Source organism: Poromitra crassiceps (assembly GCF_964638095.1).
Source record: "Poromitra crassiceps genome assembly, chromosome: 16".
Classification (NCBI taxonomy): Eukaryota; Metazoa; Chordata; class Actinopteri; order Beryciformes; family Melamphaidae; genus Poromitra; species Poromitra crassiceps.
The window spans coordinates 21,128,087-21,146,296 of NC_139645.1; the positions used below are offsets into that span (position 1 = coordinate 21,128,087).

Sequence of the window (18,210 nt, forward strand, 5' to 3'; positions counted from 1 at the left end):
CTTGTTGGTGAGGCTGATGGCGGTTGGGAAGAAGCTGGTCTTGTGGCGGGTGGTTCTGGTCTTGGCAGACCTCAGTCTCTTGCCGTGGGGGACTGTCTTAAAGAGTTTGTGGCCAGGGTAGGAGGGGTGGCCATAAGTGTATTGCAGAAATAGACTCAATAACAACAATTAAACAAGTACAGGAGTATCGCCGCAACAGCAGAGATCCCACACTATTAACACTTTAGTCTCCACTAAAGTGAAGACTAATGGGGATCCTTTTAAACAATAAACAACAATAAACACTGATTGGCTGAAGGAGTTGTCTGTCAAGGCAAGTACACCCACCCAACTTCCACCCACTGCAAACACTGAGTGAAAGCTTGAGGCCAGACGGTCTGGTAGAAGGAAATGAAATGTGAGTTCACCTGACCGGCTGGTTTACCAGGCTAACCTATCATTAGTTCATGTGACCGGCTGGTTTACCAGGCTAACCTATCATTAGTTCATGTGACCGGCTGGTTTACCAGACTAACCTATCATTAGTTCATGTGACTGGCTGGTTTACCAGGCTAACCTATCATTAGTTCATGTGACTGGCTGGTTTACCAGGCTAACCTATCATTAGTTCATGTGACCGACTGGTTTACCAGGCTAACCTATCATTAGTTCATGTGACTGGCTGGTTTACCAGGCTAACCTATCATTAGTTCATGTGACCGGCTGCTTTACCAGACTAACCTATCATTAGTTCATGTGACCGGCTGCTTTACCAGGCTAACCTATCATTAGTTCATGTGACCGGCTGGTTTACCAGACTAACCTATCATTAGTTCATGTGACTGGCTGGTTTACCAGGCTAACCTATCATTAGTTCATGTGACTGGCTGGTTTACCAGGCTAACCTATCATTAGTTCATGTGACCGGCTGTTTTACCAGGCTAACCTATCATTAGTTCTAGTGACTGGCTGGTTTACCAGGCTAACCTATCATTAGTTCATGTGACTGGCTGGTTTACCAGGCTAACCTATCATTAGTTCATGTGACCGGCTGTTTTACCAGACTAACCTATCATTAGTTCATGTGACCGGCTGCTTTACCAGGCTAACCTATCATTAGTTCATGTGACCGGCTGGTTTACCAGACTAACCTATCATTAGTTCATGTGACTGGCTGGTTTACCAGGCTAACCTATCATTAGTTCATGTGACCGGCTGGTTTACCAGACTAACCTATCATTAGTTCATGTGACTGGCTGGTTTACCAGGCTAACCTATCATTAGTTCATGTGACCGGCTGTTTTACCAGACTAACCTATCATTAGTTCATGTGACCGGCTGGTTTACCAGACTAACCTATCATTAGTTCATGTGACTGGCTGGTTTACCAGGCTAACCTATCATTAGTTCATGTGACCGGCTGTTTTACCAGACTAACCTATCATTAGTTCATGTGACCGGCTGCTTTACCAGGCTAACCTATCATTAGTTCATGTGACCGGCTGGTTTACCAGACTAACCTATCATTAGTTCATGTGACTGGCTGGTTTACCAGGCTAACCTATCATTAGTTCATGTGACCGGCTGGTTTACCAGGCTAACCTATCATTAGTTCATGTGACCGGCTGGTTTACCAGGCTAACCTATCATTAGTTCATGTGACCAGCTGGTTTACCAGGCTAACCTATTTATTAGTTCATGTGACCGGCTGGTTTACCAGGCTAACCTATTTATTAGTTCATGTGACCGGCTGGTTTACCAGACTAACCTATCATTAGTTCATCTGACCGGCTGCTTTACCAGGCTAACCTATCATTAGTTCATGTGACCGGCTGCTTTACCAGGTTAACCTATCATTAGTTCATCTGACCGGCTGTTTTACCAGACTAACCTATCATTAGTTCATGTGACCGGCTGGTTTACCAGACTAACCTATCATTAGTTCATGTGACCGGCTGTTTTACCAGGTTAACCTATCATTAGTTCATCTGACCGGCTGTTTTACCAGGCTAACCTATCATTAGTTCATGTGACCGGCTGTTTTACCAGGTTAACCTATCATTAGTTAATGTGACCGGCTGGTTTACCAGACTAACCTATCATTAGTTCATGTGACCGGCTGCTTTACCAGACTAACCTATCATTAGTTCTAGTGACCGGCTGCTTTACCAGGCTAACCTATCATTAGTTCATGTGACCGGCTGGTTTACCCGGCTAACCTATCATTAGTTCATGTGACTGGCTGGTTTACCAGGCTAACCTATCATTAGTTCATGTGACCAGCTGGTTTACCAGGCTAACCTATCATTAGTTCATGTGACCGGCTGGTTTACCAGGCTAACCTATCATTAGTTAATGTGACCGGCTGGTTTACCAGGCTAACCTATCATTAGTTCACTTGACCGGCTGGTTTACCAGGCTAACCTATCATTAGTTCATGTGACCGGCTGGTTTACCAGGCTAACCTATCATTAGTTCATGTGACCGGCTGGTTTACCAGGCTAACCTATCATTAGTTCATGTGACCGGCTGCTTTACCAGGCTAACCTATCATTAGTTCACCTGACCGGCTGGTTTACCAGGCTAACCTATCATTAGTTCATGTGACCAGCTGGTTTACCAGGCTAACCTATCATTAGTTCATGTGACCGGCTGGTTTACCAGGCTAACCTATCATTAGTTCATGTGACCGGCTGGTTTACCAGGCTAACCTATCATTAGTTCATGTGACCGGCTGGTTTACCAGGCTAACCTATCATTAGTTCATGTGACCGGCTGGTTTACAAGGCTAACCTATCATTAGTTCATGTGACCGGCTGGTTTACCAGGCTAACCTATCATTAGTTCATGTGACCGGCTGGTTTACAAGGCTAACCTATCATTAGTTCATGTGACCGGCTGCTTTACCAGGCCAACCTATCATTAGTTCTAGTGACCAGCTGGTTTACCAGGCTAACCTATCATTAGTTCATGTGACCGGCTGGTTTACCAGGCTAACCTATCATTAGTTCATGTGACCGGCTGGTTTACAAGGCTAACCTATCATTAGTTCTAGTGACTGGCTGGTTTACCAGGCTAACCTATCATTAGTTCATGTGACCAGCTGGTTTACCAGGCTAACCTATCATTAGTTCTAGTGACCGGCTGGTTTACCAGGCTAACGTATCATTAGTTCATATGACCGGCTGGTTTACCAGGCTAACCTATCATTAGTTCATGTGACCGGCTGGTTTACCAGGCTAACCTATCATTAGTTCTAGTGACCGGCTGGTTTACCAGGCTAACCTATCATTAGTTCATATGACCGGCTGGTTTACCAGGCTAACCTATCATTAGTTCTAGTGACCAGCTGCTTTACCAGGCTAACCTATCATTAGTTCTAGTGAATACTGACGCCAAATCATGCACATGCAGTGTTGCACATTGTCAGTTTTTCTCTTTGGAGTTTTTGATAACATGGACTTTTGATAAGTGTCCAGGATGCCAGATTTCCTCATTTCTTATAAAAGCAAAACATGTAGTTTGCTATTTAATGTCATAAATTTAATCATTTTCATATGTATTCATATATTTTCATACTCACCATTTCCTATTATTACTGCAGTATACTTTCATGTCATCCTTTTTTAATCCATTCTTCTTTGAATTTTAGAAGTATTCTCCCTAATTTGTTTTGAGAAGTTTGTTTTTCCTTCAGATGCTGAGCAATACTGAATAATCACAGTGACATTGAACCAATGCCCCTGCTACAATCTTCACAGTTTCCCTTTCAAGAAACTCATATTTTCAAAAATTAGTACTTCGGATAAAACACAGAAACAGATCTATAGTTTGCATCATTGTGTTCGGCTGCAATTACTTTGAGCATCCTCATAAGTTGACATGTTGTCATGTAATCAGGTTGTATCAGGTACTGCAGGCTATGGTATGTTGTCATGTAATCAGGTTGTATCAGGTACTGCAGGCTATAGTATGTTGTCATGTAATCAGGTTGTATCAGGTACTGCAGGCTATGGTATGTTCTCATGTAATCAGGTTGTATCAGGTACTGCAGGCTATGGGATGTTGTCATGTAATCAGGTTGTATCAGGTACTGCAGGTTATGGTATGTTGTCATGTAATCAGGTTGTATCAGGTACTGCAGGCTATGGTATGTTGTCATGTAATCGGGTTGTATCAGGTACTGCAGGCTATGGTATGTTGTCATGTAATCAGGTTGTATCAGGTACTGCAGGCTATGGTATGTTGTCATGTAATCAGGTTGTATCAGGTACTGCAGGCTTACAGTGTAAGCAGTCTTACTTTGTGTCTGAGGGTCCATGTTCATGTTCATTACTGGAGTCTGGATGAAGATCTCTCACAGACAGACAGCTGAGTGCTGGAGGCTCTTCCCCTCCCTCCTCTTCCTCCACACACACTCTCATCTTCTGGACTTCAGTAACACTGTACACACACACACACACACACACACACACACACACACACACACACACACACACACACACACACACACACACACACACATTTAAATGATTTATTTATGTCCACATAAATACAGAGTACAAAGGACATAAACACTAATAATGCAGTCAGATGCTGGGAGACAGTTAGTTGCAAAAGTGCCTAGTTGGAAACCACAATAATGCATACAAAAAATAAGGAACACCACACAGGGTGATGGCAGTGGCAAGTTGACAAATACAGTTAGGGCCTGTGTCCACCTAGCGTCTTTTCATCAGCTCCGGCGTCTATTTTCAATTGTTTCCAATGGGGGGAGAGCGTATGCGAGCGCACACGGACGTCTAGAGAAAGTGCGCTGCGTCCAGCGTATATTTTCAGCTCTGGTGTTTTTGTGCACCCGACTCCCAGCGCTCCCAGCGCTTCCAGCCGAAATTATTTTAACTTTTCAGAAAGACGCTGGTGTTGGGTGCTCCTTTTCTGGCAACTAAATTATGAAAAAACTCGCAACAGAGACAGAAAGGCTCAATTGTGGGAGCAGATTGGCTAGACACTTAATATTTCTGGTGAGTGTTGAGCTAAATCACTGTATGTGTGTTGTTTGCTAATGTTAGCTGTCAGCTATCAAGCTACTACCGCACTGAGCTAACGTTAGTTTCAGACTGCTTCCTTGTTATATTGTGCGCCGAGATCAGCGTTCCCCAGCGCACTCCCAGCGTTTAACGTCGGAAAAAGACGCTAGGTGGACACAGGCCCTTACACTGTAATACAAGATATTGGTTAGTATCCACTTCAACACAAAAAGCAGAGCCTTCTCCATATTGAGTGGCTACCAATAATAGCAGAGACTGAGCAATACCTTACTAGCTGTTTAAAACTTCTCTTAGGTAGTCCAGCCATCTGGAGGCCTCTCACAACCAGTTTGTGAACATGACTCAGGCTGCCGAATATGAAAACTAAAAGTTTACAACTGTAGCCCAGCTGTGAAATGGTCTGCTTCAGCTGTAGTCATGTAATCAGGTTGTATCAGGTACTGCAGGCTATGGTATGTTGTCATGTAATCAGGTTGTATCAGGTACTGCAGGCTATGGTATGTTGTCATGTAATCAGGTTGTGTCAGGTACTGCAGGCTATGGGATGTTGTCATGTAATCAGGTTGTATCAGGTACTGCAGGCTATGGGATGTTGTCATGTAATCAGGTTGTATCAGGTACTGCAGGCTATGGGACGTTGTCATGTAATCAGGTTGTATCAGGTACTGCAGGCTATGGGATGATGTCATGTAATCAGGTTGTATCAGGTACTGCAGGTTATGGTATGTTGTCATGTAATCAGGTTGTATCAGGTACTGCAGGCTATGGTATGTTGTCATGTAATCGGGTTGTATCAGGTACTGCAGGCTATGGTATGTTGTCATGTAATCAGGTTGTATCAGGTACTGCAGGCTATGGTATGTTGTCATGTAATCAGGTTGTATCAGGTACTGCAGGCTATGGTATGCTAATGCTGTCATGTAATCAGGTTGTATCAGGTACTGCAGGCTTTGGTATGTTGTCATGTAATCAGGTTGTATCAGGTACTGCAGGCTTACAGTGTAAGCAGTCTTACTTTGTCTCTGAGGGTCCATGTTCATTACTGGAGTCTGGATGAAGATCTCTCACAGACAGACAGCTGAGTGCTGGAGGCTCTGCCCCGCGCTCTTCTTCCTCCACAAACACACTCATCTTCTGGACTTCAGTAACACTGTACACACACACACACACACACACACACACACACACACACACACACACACACACACACACACACACGGAGCCCAGCCGGCATGTAACAATGCAGTAATAATGCAAAGTAACTTAAATGAAAGTAGCTAGTAATATGTAGTATAAATACATTCTTGAAGTAACTTGTCCAACACTGACACACAAACACACACTGACACACACACACACGCACACGCACGCGCACACGCACACGCACACACACACACACACACACACACACACACACACACACACACACACACACACACACACACACACACCCTGGTAAGTTAGTGTCACCTCATTTTCGATAAACACGTCTAATTAAAAGCAGTGTGTATTAATCTGTGGATCTGCTTTTTTTAATGTAGATCATTGTTATTATCTCATAATTGTGATATAATGATCTGAACCAAACAGTGGAGATGTTGATGTGAGCTTGTATTTAACAGAAGGCCAACATGACTCAGCTGTTTAATTTAATCCAGTTTGATGTCTGTCTTGATCTGAGACTCTGAGAGAAGCTGTCATTAGTTTGTCCACTAATAAATAATTTACATCTCAGACACTTTACTGTAGTTTAACACCTGTAAACTTCATTCAACACCCTGCAGCCACTGACCTGATGGCCACACATCACTTTCTATTTTATTAGTTATTTATTCACTTATTTAGACTATTCTTTATAACTAATTATTATTATCATTATTATTATTATTATTATTATTATTAAATTATAAGTATTGGTTGTCCTTGTGTAGTCTCCCTCCTTAATGACATGTAGTTTTATTTCAGGTTCATAATTGTAACTAAGCAGTTGTTGGCTCAGTTTGTTTTTCACCTGCACTAAAATACAGCAGAATGCAGGATGTCTTAAGTGTTTGTTTTGAGCTAACTGTCGTTACTCGTGTCGCACATGTTTTCTAAACGGAACGCAATAATTGAGCTGAATATTTTCTGGAGCACAGCACGGTCTTCCGCCCAGAGCCGGAAGACTTGGAGCGAGGTTTTTCAATCCACTGGCTCTATTCACTGTTGAGGAGTCACGTGACTGACAGCCAGCCACATCTCTCAGTCTCAGACCAAGACGCCGGAATAAAACTGGATAAATAATAATAATATTATTAATAAACTGCGTCATGTCGGCCTTCTTTGAAGTAGGCTACAGGCCCACGTCAGCTTCTCTCTGTGTTATTTACTGACACTGGATCTGTTCATTACTTTTGAGAAACATTTCTTAATGTATTTCAGCTGAAGATAAATCTCGGTCAGAGACTTTGACATTATATGTTGTAATAACACTCACCATGTTCCAGCCGTCTCCCTCCTGCTGCTCTGCTCTCTCAAAATGGAGATCTGAATGGCGCTGTCTGAATGGAATTAAAACTGCGACACATTTTCATACTTTCACTTTCAAGTTTGCTCCGCCTGTAAAGAGAGCCAAAGTCACGCCCACTTCCGGGTTAGGCCTGCGCACCAAGAGATTTCATCCACAATTCATTTTCCCATAGATATGTCGTAAAATGCTTATAAACATAGTTTTACTTAGTCAAATCAAGCGATTCAGCTCAGGAGAGACAATAGAACAGTTCACTCAAACCAAAGCTAAAAAGTTGGAAAAAAAAGAAAGAAAATCCGCTATATTTCTACGTTTTGGTCCGACTGCGATGTTATGGTCTCTCCTGTTTCTAAATACAGCTGAATCGTTTGCTTTGACTAAGTAAAACTATGTTTTTACAAGCATTTAACGAAATGTCTATGGGAAAATAAATGGCGGATGAAATCTCTTGGTGCACATGCCTAACCCGAAAGTGGGTGTACCTTTGGCTGTCTATGGAGAAGCGTTGTGGCATTTGAGTGGGCGAGCTGTAGGCTAACTTAATTTTAAGTCAAGCAGCAGGGGGATAGAATGAGATACTGTGGTGAAAATGACAAGTTAAAGTTAAGCTAAATCTCTATGGTCAGAAAAACGTGACAAGATGCCCAAATTAAAATGAATGGAAATGATTGAGCTCGATGTGGTTTACATTTAGCTGAAACTGATGAAAAAATAAATAGTCTTCTTATCCTACTTAGCCTCCTACTACAACCAAGAGGAAAACGCTGGGATGGAACCAGAAATAGAGTATTGGAATTAAATAATAATGTGGTAAATTACCCCAAAATAATCAAGTTACTACAGTTTAATGTGGCTTAATTACCTAAAAGTAGGCTAATGGAATGAAATTAAATGTAATCCAATATGTAGCCATTTGGTCATACGAGGTGACAAAGGACTGCAGCACTAAATACACACACACACACACACACACACACACACACACACACACACACACACACACACACACACACACACACACACACACACACACACACACACACACACACACACACACACACACACACACACACACACACACACACACTTATATTGAACCAAGCTGTGCATTATTATTATACAAATGAGAAATTATCCTAAGGTGCTCTGCAGTTTGACAGACAGATGCTGCCCCCTGGTGGCTGAACGGCCTCAGTGAGAGAGAATCAGCACTGAGTTTGAGCTTGAGTTTATTTAATTCTCACTCACAGTATTCACTGAATAAAAGCAGAATGTACACACAGAACTGTTAAGATCTAGCTAAAAACAAGGAAATAGATGTAAAAAAAAAATAGATTTCATATCACAGATCTAGCTAAAAACAAGAAAATAGATTATAAAAATAGATTACATATCACAGGTCACATTTTCAGGACATTGAAACACATAATACATCAAACACAGACATAAGAGTCTCTTAAGACTGAGTGTTAAAGAGTCTGACAGCAGTGGGCAGGGTTGCTGTTCTCAGGCGGTTTGTCCTGGCCGAGAAGGTCGTGAGCTGTCTGCCACTCTGTAGTGTCCTGCTAGTGCAGCTGGCTCTGTCCTGTGGGAGCAGGTCGTGCAGTGTCCTGCCAGTGCAGCTGGCTCTGTCCTGTGGGAGCAGGTCGTGCAGGGTCCTGCCAGTGCAGCTGGCTCTGTCCTGTGGGAGCAGGTCGTGCAGTGTCCTGCCAGTGCAGCTGGCTCTGTCCTGTGAGAGCAGGTCGTGCAGTGTCCTGCCAGTGCAGCTGGCTCTGTCCTGTGGGAGCAGGTCGTGCAGTCGGTGATGTGTGTTCATCATGGCCTTGACCAGTGTTATTGCTGCCTCTTCTCTCCTGCTTTGTAGGGATGGGAGTTGAGGCTGGATCAGGTTGCCTCTGAAGATGATTCTGATGGCTCTCCTTTGCACTCTCTTCAGTTGTGCTGTTTGTTTTTTGGTGCATCCCACTATAGGAGGACTGACTCCTCCATGTTCCAGACAAGGCCTGACCAGGGTGGTATAGATGGTCACCAGATCTTCGCAGGGTAGGCCTTGCCTGGCTAGTACAGTCAGGAAGTGTAACTTTTTCGAAGCTTTCTTCACTGACTGTTCCACTTGAGTGTTGCCGCTGAGGTCATCACTACATCAGTTTAAAGCTTTACTCATACAAGGGGAGTCTTTTTTCAGGAGCTTCTCTCTCTCTCTCTCTCTCTCTCTCTCTCTCTCTCTCTCTCTCTCTCTCTCTCTCTCTCTCTCTCTCTCTCTCTCTCTCTCTCTCTCTCTCTCTCTCTCTCTCTCTCTCTCTCTCTCTGAATTTTAGGATCTCACTCATTTGTTTTGAGAAGTTTGTTTTTCCTTCAGTTGCTGAACAATACTGAATAATCAAAGTGACATTAAACCAATGCCCCTCTAGAATCTTAAAAGATTCCCTTTCTAGAAACTCAGACTTTCAAAAATGATTTGTTCACAAGTACTTTGGCTAAAACACAGAAACAGTTCTATAGTTTGTCTATTATGTTCGACTGCAATTACTTTCAGTACCCTCATCATTTGACAAGTTCTCATTTAATCAGGTTGTATCAGGTACTGCAGGCTTACAGTGCAGGGGCAATTGTAGGATCAGACCTCTAGGGGGCCTCAGCCCCTAATCAGAATGTGACATGCACACAGTGCCTTATAAACAGTGTTGGGAACGTTACTTTAAAAAAGTAATTAGTTATAGTTACTCACTACTTGTTCCAAAAAGTAACTGAGTTAGTAACTGAATTACTCTATAATAAAAGTAACTAGTTACCAGGGAAAGTAACTATTTGCGTTATCTCCACGTTGAAAATGCCAAATTTTCATGGATTGCTGCAAACCTGAGGGTACCCTCACGGGCCCCTCGAGCCGACCAAAACGGGCCGAGGCCGGGCTTGTTTTTCATTTATTTTTAATTAATAGGTCCGGGGTCGGGCCGTTTCAATAATTAAATTAAATAATGTTGTATTAGCGTACTCGCTTGATTTTACACAGCGGAGCACAGTCAGACAAAGAGGAGGAGAGGTGCACAGACACTCCCATAGCCACACACAGACCCTGTCCGTCCATGTACAGCGAGCGGACAGCTCCCGAACACAGAGAGAGAGAGAGAGAGTCACGGCCCAGCCACATCTACGCGTCGTTTGACGCGGGGCTGACGCTGCTGCCCATCCACTTTGTATTGGAACATGCTGCACGCGTCGTCTGGTCTCCCAGCATGCTTTGCGAGGCGTCGAGCAGCATGTTCCAATACAAAGTGGATGGGCAGCAGCGTCAGCCCCGCGTCAAACGACGCGTAGATGTGGCTGGGCCGTCAGAGAGACAGACAGAGAGAGGCTGCGCAGGACGGCCGCGCGGCGACGCAGCACGCGGAACAGAGAGGGAGAGCGATGTGTCATTATATCTAATATTGGCTTCGGGCCTCGCAACGGGCTGGATCGGGCACGGGTCTGCATGTCACGGGCCGGGGAGGGCTCGGGCCGAAATTTCAGCCCCGCGCAGCTCTCTACTCCGGACTCGCCATTTCTGCTGCTTCCTCGAATCTGTTTGGTGTGTGTGTGTGTGTGTGTGTCGCCCGTGTCCAGACTCCTGGCTCGTGTGTAACACTGGCTCCGATTGGCTACCATGAAACACATGACTCTGCCTTAGCCAATCATAATCGTTTATCTCGTTATAACCCACCCGGTCTCCTCACTTGACAACACTAGTGTAGGCTACGGGTAGTTTACTCAATCATTTCATAGTAACGCACCGCATTTAGCGTCCAGTAACGATAACGGCGTTGTAACGACGGAAACAGTAATTAGTTAGATTACCCCGTTACTGAAAAAATAACGGCGTTACCTAACGCCGTTCTTTTAAACGGCGTTATTCCAAACACTGCTTATAAAAGTGGTTAACTCCACCACACTAAATCCCTCACCACACTGGATAACACCATTAAAGGAGAATCCAATCTTCTTCTTTTTTACAACCTGGAGCTAATTTACAGCTTTAATTATGATTTTTAACTCAAAACACAAACACAGCAGGCTGAGCTAGTGCACATTTTCTCATTGTCTCTATGATATAATAAGGATATGAGCCACTGTGTGTCAGAAAATAAGCTATTGTGACAGATTCTGGCTCTCAAAATATGATCAAGGCCGTGTCTAGTCCATCCAAACCTGGCACAATAACACAGAACGTCTTTGCACAGAAATATCAAGCAAGAAGCCACCAATATGGTCGAGAGTTTACCTTCTAGCAGGCCAGGGCGATGACATGTAGACAGCCCGGCTTGTATGGCCAGCCCAGTCGGTAGTGTGGAGGCCAGATTCAGGCAGCCTCCGCTCATAAGACGCTTAGAAAAGAAAAGTCTCACACACACACTAACACGGGGCTGCGCACCTGAAATCCACGGCTATAATCTCTAAGCCACTCCCACTTCCTGTTTGACTCTGATGCAAAGACGTAAATTGACATATTATAATTAAACAAGGGGGTGTCTGACCATACATATCAGTCACATATCACTATGTGACACTATTTATACGACGTAAATAGATGCTAAACCACACATGGGCAAAATACGGGCACCCCCTGTGTGGCCCGCGATGGAATTGAAAAAAAAAAAAAATCTGTACTAATCTCTGTCCTCCACTGTACTGTACATTGTCCTCCACTGTACTGTACTGCACTGTAGGCCTACTGTACTGTACTGTACATTGTCCTCCACTGTACTGTACTACCCTGTACTGTACTGTAGTGTACTGTACTGTACATTGTCCTCCACTGTACTGTGCTGTACTGTACTGTACTGTAGTGTACTGTACATTGTCCTCCACTGTACTGTACTGTACTGTACTGTACTGTACTGTACATTGTCCTCCACTGTGCTGTACTGTCTGACTTGAAAGCCCTCTTTATGGTTTGACATGTTGCATTCTGAGATACTTTTCTGCTGACCAAAGTTGTGGTTTTTCACCATTCTGGGTAAATTCTTGAGACTAGTTAGTTTCAGAAGGGAATTGATGCCAGACCTACTACTGCTGCGTGATGCCTTCATTTACTGCTGGGGAAGCCCCTCAGACACGCACAAAATATTCCAGTTTTATCCTTATTCCAAAGAAGACGATATTCCTACTAAGCTTTCTATGCTTAATGAAAATGAATATTCCACCAATATTCCCGTTTACATGCAGCCATGAAAACTCTGACTAATGGAAGACATCCCCATGATGTCGAAGGTCGAAGGTCAATTAGATCCTCTCCAGTTTGCCTATCAGGCAGGTAGGGGTGTGGAGGATGCTACCCTAACCTTACTCAATCTTTGAGTTCAACATCTGGAGGCCCCAAAAACACATGCCTGCATTCAACACCATCCAGTCTGATCTCCTTGCAGAGAAACTTATTTCTCATTTGAATCTGAAGCCAAATCTTATTGGCTGGATTGTGGACTTCCTGACGGACAGGTCACAATGTGTGAGGGTCAGGGGTGTGTTATCCTCCAAGCTATTCACTTCTACTGGTTCCCCCCCAGGGCTGTGTCCTCTCCTCACTGTTCTTTATCTTCTACACTCACTTCTGTAGTAGGATGTATGAGAAGAGGCATTTCCTGAAGTTTGCCGACGACTCAGTCATTGTAAGTCTTTTAAATGACAATGGGACTGAGCATGGTCCTATATAGTGGACGATTTCATATCTTGGTGTAATGACACCTTCTTGTCAATCAATGTTTCGAAGACTAAAGTTATGATCATTGATTTCCGTAAAACTCAACCTGCTATTTCTCATACCACTATTCAGGATATGGAAGTTGAGATCGTCCCAGAGTATACATACTTGGGAACTCTGGTATTTAACACTCCTCCTATGTTGTATTGGACTAAACTGGCAATGTTGTGATTTTGTGTCGTAGATATTTTCTCTTCATCTCTGAATATTGATATGACCGCTTAACTGCATACTTACACTAAGACAGATTCCTTGTAGGTAATAGCAGACAATTGGACTCGAGTCATAGGGACTCGGACTCGAGTCGACTCGAGTCGCAAATTTGACGACTTCCGACTCGACTCGGACTTGGAAGGTAAATACTTGAAACTCGACTCGGACTTGGAAGAAAATGACTCGAAACTCGACTCGGACTTGTGACAAGATCAGCCGAGTGCACCAGCTGGGCGTACGCCTAGGTTTACACGCTACGTCCGATGTAGAACTCAAAGTTACGACTAACTTAATTTTATGACTAGTGCACCCTGTATGCGCTGCGTCTGTGTATGGAGCAGGCGTAAAAGTTACACCCAAATGCGTAGCTACTCACTGACAGCTGTCTCATCTTGATCTGCGCGTGATGCGGCCGGAATCTTCTCCAAAAATATCGATCGATATGTGCTGTAAATATAGACGTTTTGGGCGCAGGACCTCCGCTCGTCGGCGGGTTTTAAGCTGATGCGTCGGAAGATCTTTCAATTTCTTCCTGACTTCGTCAACTGCCCGCAGTGCGCAGTCTGCCATCGCATTCAGTACTGATTGCACTTGTGACCAAACTGCTTGTGTTGGCGCTGTTAAATTGAGCTGTGAGAACGTTTCTATGCTTTGAATACAACTCTATAAGTTTGAGCTGAGTTGGAGCTGTCTGTCAGCTGTCTCGAGCTCGTCTGAGAGAAGTGTGTTGCTTGGCAACAAGCACGTATTAACGTGAACGTGCACGTCTGCAGCCTAAATAATCTCTGCCTTGTCATTTTTTCTAACCTGTGACTCGACTTGACATAACGTGTGACTCGACTCGAGACTTGACTTGAAATAACATTGTGACTTGACTTGACTTGCCGACAAAAGGAAAGACTTTGGACTTGCTTGAGACTCGGGACCAATTGACTTGAGACTCGCTTGGGACTCGGATCAGAGGGACTTGGACAATTGTCTGGGTAATAGTGCATATTAGTGGCAATAAAAGTGATTCTGATTCTGACTAAGTGAACATCAAATAGTAGTCCATGGGTTCAGGAAACAGGCTGCAATAGCACGGTTCCTCCACTAGATGGTAGCCGGCACCACATGGGGAGCCTCAACAAAGACACTGCGCATCTCCTCACTGGCCCTGGTGTTCTCTGCCGCCGAGTACTGCGCCCCGGTCTGGTGCCGCAGCACCCACGTGAAGAAGCTGGATGTTGTCCTCAACAGCGTCCTGCGGACAGTTTCTGGTTGCCTACAAGCCACACCGGTAAACCAGCTGCCCGTACTCGCTGGTATTGCCCCAGCTACCATCAGACGAGAAGCAGCCACACTGGCCCTTGCCCGCAAGGCACAGATCAGCGCATCCCACCTCCTTCACAATACCACCACAGAGACACCACGACGCGTGCGCCTAAAGTCACGGCGCCCCTTTTCCATGCAAGCCCACAGGCTACTCCACACAACACCATCTGACACTTCCAAAGCCTCCTGGGTCAGGACGAGATGGAGGGACCAGTGGAGGTCAGCAGAACCATCCAGGCTGCACCTCTACATCAATGACCCTCTGGACGTCCCTGGTCAGGACTTGCCCCGGAAGCAGTGGACTACTCTCAACCGCCTAAGGACCGGCGTCGGACGCTACGGCGCCTCAATGAAGAGGTGGGGTCTTAAGGACAGTGCCTCATGCGAGTGTGGAGCCCCTGCACAGACTGTGGAACATATAACCACCAGTTGCCCCAAACACCGGCCACCGCATGGAGAATGCGGCCTGATGGAACTGGACGATGAAACGTTGGCCTGGCTTGCCTCAACGGAGCTGCAGGTCTAAAGACACACGCCAGAAGAAGAAGTAGAAGAGCTCTACTCTTGTTAGGTTTACACTTGCTGCTGCTCTGCCTCAATTTTTCGATTTTAACAGTAGCCGACATTCCTGTTTCCAAAGTGAATGGATGAAAAAGATAATCAAAGATTTCAGGCAGAGCAAAATAAAGAAATCTAAGATAGAAACAAAAAGTTGTTTATACACAACCACAATTAAAATGCTCTTTTTGGGGATTTGAAGGCTCATGGGATACAGACCAGGTTCAGTGTGATAATGAGTGACTTGTCTGACCTGATGATCAGGTCTCTTGCTGTGATGAGTGACATGTCTGACATGATGATCAGGTCTCTTGCTGTGATGATGAGTGACTTGTCTGACATGATGATCAGGTCTCTTGCTGTGATGATGAGTGACTTGTCTGACATGATGATCAGGTCTCTTGCTGTGATGAGTGACTTGTCTGACATGATGATCAGGTCTCTTGCTGTGATGAGTGACTTGTCTGACATGATGATCAGGTCTCTTACTGTGATGAGTGACTTGTCTGACATGATGATCAGGTCTCTTGCTGTGATGATGAGTGACTTGTCTGACATGATGATCAGGTCTCTTGCTGTGATGAGTGACTTGTCTGACATGATGATCAGGTCTCTTGCTGTGATGACTGACTTGTCTGACATGATGATCAGGTCTCTTGCTGTGATGATGAGTGACTTGTCTGACATGATGATCAGGTCTCTTGCTGTGATGATGAGTGACTTGTCTGACCTGATGATCAGGTCTCTTGCTGTGATGATGAGTGACTTGTCTGACATGATGATCAGGTCTCTTGCTGTGATGATGAGTGACTTGTCTGACATGATGATCAGGTCTCTTGCTGTGATGAGTGACTTGTCTGACATGATGATCAGGTCTCTTGCTGTGATGATGAGTGACTTGTCTGACATGATGATCAGGTCTCTTGCTGTGATGATGAGTGACTTGTCTGACATGATGATCAGGTCTCTTGCTGTGATGAGTGACTTGTCTGACATGATGATCAGGTCTCTTGCTGTGATGAGTGACTTGTCTGACATGATGCTCAGGTCTCTTGCTGTGATGAGTGACTTGTCTGACATGATGATCAGGTCTCTTGCTGTGATGAGTGACTTGTCTGACATGATGATCAGGTCTCTTGCTGTGATCAGTGACATGTCTGACATGATGATCAGGTCTCTTGCTGTGATGATGAGTGACTTGTCTGACATGATGATCAGGTCTCTTGCTGTGATGATCAGTGACTTGTCTGACATGATGATCAGGTCTCTGGCTGTGATGAGTGACTTGTCTGACATGATGATCAGGTCTCTTGCTGTGATGAGTGACTTGTCTGACATGATGATCAGGTCTCTTGCTGTGATGATGAGTGACTTGTCTGACATGATGATCAGGTCTCTTGCTGTGATGAGTGACTTGTCTGACATGATGATCAGGTCTCTTGCTGTGATGAGTGACTTGTCTGACATGATGATCAGGTCTCTTGCTGTGATGATGAGTGACTTGTCTGACATGATTATCAGGTATCTTGCTGTGATGAGTGACTTGTCTGACATGATGATCAGGTCTCTTGCTGTGATGATGAGTGACTTGTCTGACATGATGATCAGGTCTCTTGCTGTGATGATGAGTGACTTGTCTGACCTGATGATCAGGTCTCTTGCTGTGATGAGTGACTTGTCTGACATGATGATCAGGTCTCTTGCTGTGATGATGAGTGACTTGTCTGACCTGATGATTAGGTCTCTTGCTGTGATGATGAGTGACTTGTCTGACATGATGATCAGGTCTCTTGCTGTGATGAGTGACTTGTCTGACATGATGATCAGGTCTCTTGCTGTGATGATGAGTGACTTGTCTGACCTGATGATCAGGTCTCTTGCTGTGATCAGTGACTTGTCACAAGCTTTTATCTCGCCTCAAAAGAAAAACAGGACTTGTTTCTCAAATAAAAACCTATAACTTGAGAGGCGGAGCCTTTTCACCAGGGACTCTATATGATACCCAAAAGAATGAACAGTATGTCATTTCTCTGCTGGCACTGTAAAAAAGGCAAATTCTTTCATATGGTTTGGTCATGTAATTGACTTTATTTTGGAACTCTGTGACTAAGATAATATCACACTGTGTGTCTACATGGCGGCTAGGAAGTGCATAGCTTGAAACTGGAAAGCATCCAACCCCTCAGTAATAATAGTCCACCGGTGGAATGAACTCTCACGTCTCAGGTTGGATAATATTTATTATGAGTGTAGCCCTCCCACCAAACCTTGCTCATTTACATAAGATGGATTACTGAAAGCATGGGAGGAGCAATGGTGAGAGGTACCAGTAATATTCTCGTTATCTAGGTTCTCACTATAGTCACTAAGAGGCCCCAGTTAGCCACAAGAATACACTATTATAGCTATACGGTACACTGAACACAAAATCTCCCATGCAACAGCAAAACAAAATGATAACCTGTTAAACTCACACAGCGGTTAGCTTATTCCCCAAAAAGAAATCAACAACAATACACAGACCACAGATACTCTCTTTGAAAGTGAAACACAGTGTATATTTATTCACCAACACACTCTTATCCTGTAATCAACCTAAAATATAATAACCTCCTAGACTAAATACCCGGGTTTTACTAATGTCTGTGGTACCACTCGTTGGCGCGCTTGTTGGAGCTCAATGAAATCCAATCCAGAAGGAAAAGTCACTTACTCACAGTCTCGTCTGTAGTGATGCAACTACCTCCCAGAGAAACCACTCCAGCAAGATACACAGTCCTGAACCAGTAGTCCTCTCGCCCGGTTATTCTGCTCCGATGAGAAACCTCTCTCTCCTCACCCAAGGCCAGCGA

The 18,210-nt window shown here is 44.4% G+C and overlaps 1 protein-coding gene across 1 annotated transcript in view; it reads right to left on the reverse strand.

Annotated features, from left to right (window-relative positions):
- Positions 1–18,210, reverse strand: part of LOC310791310 (protein NLRC3-like) — a 135,100-nt gene that overhangs the window by 33,307 nt on the left and 83,583 nt on the right. The window lies entirely within an intron of this gene.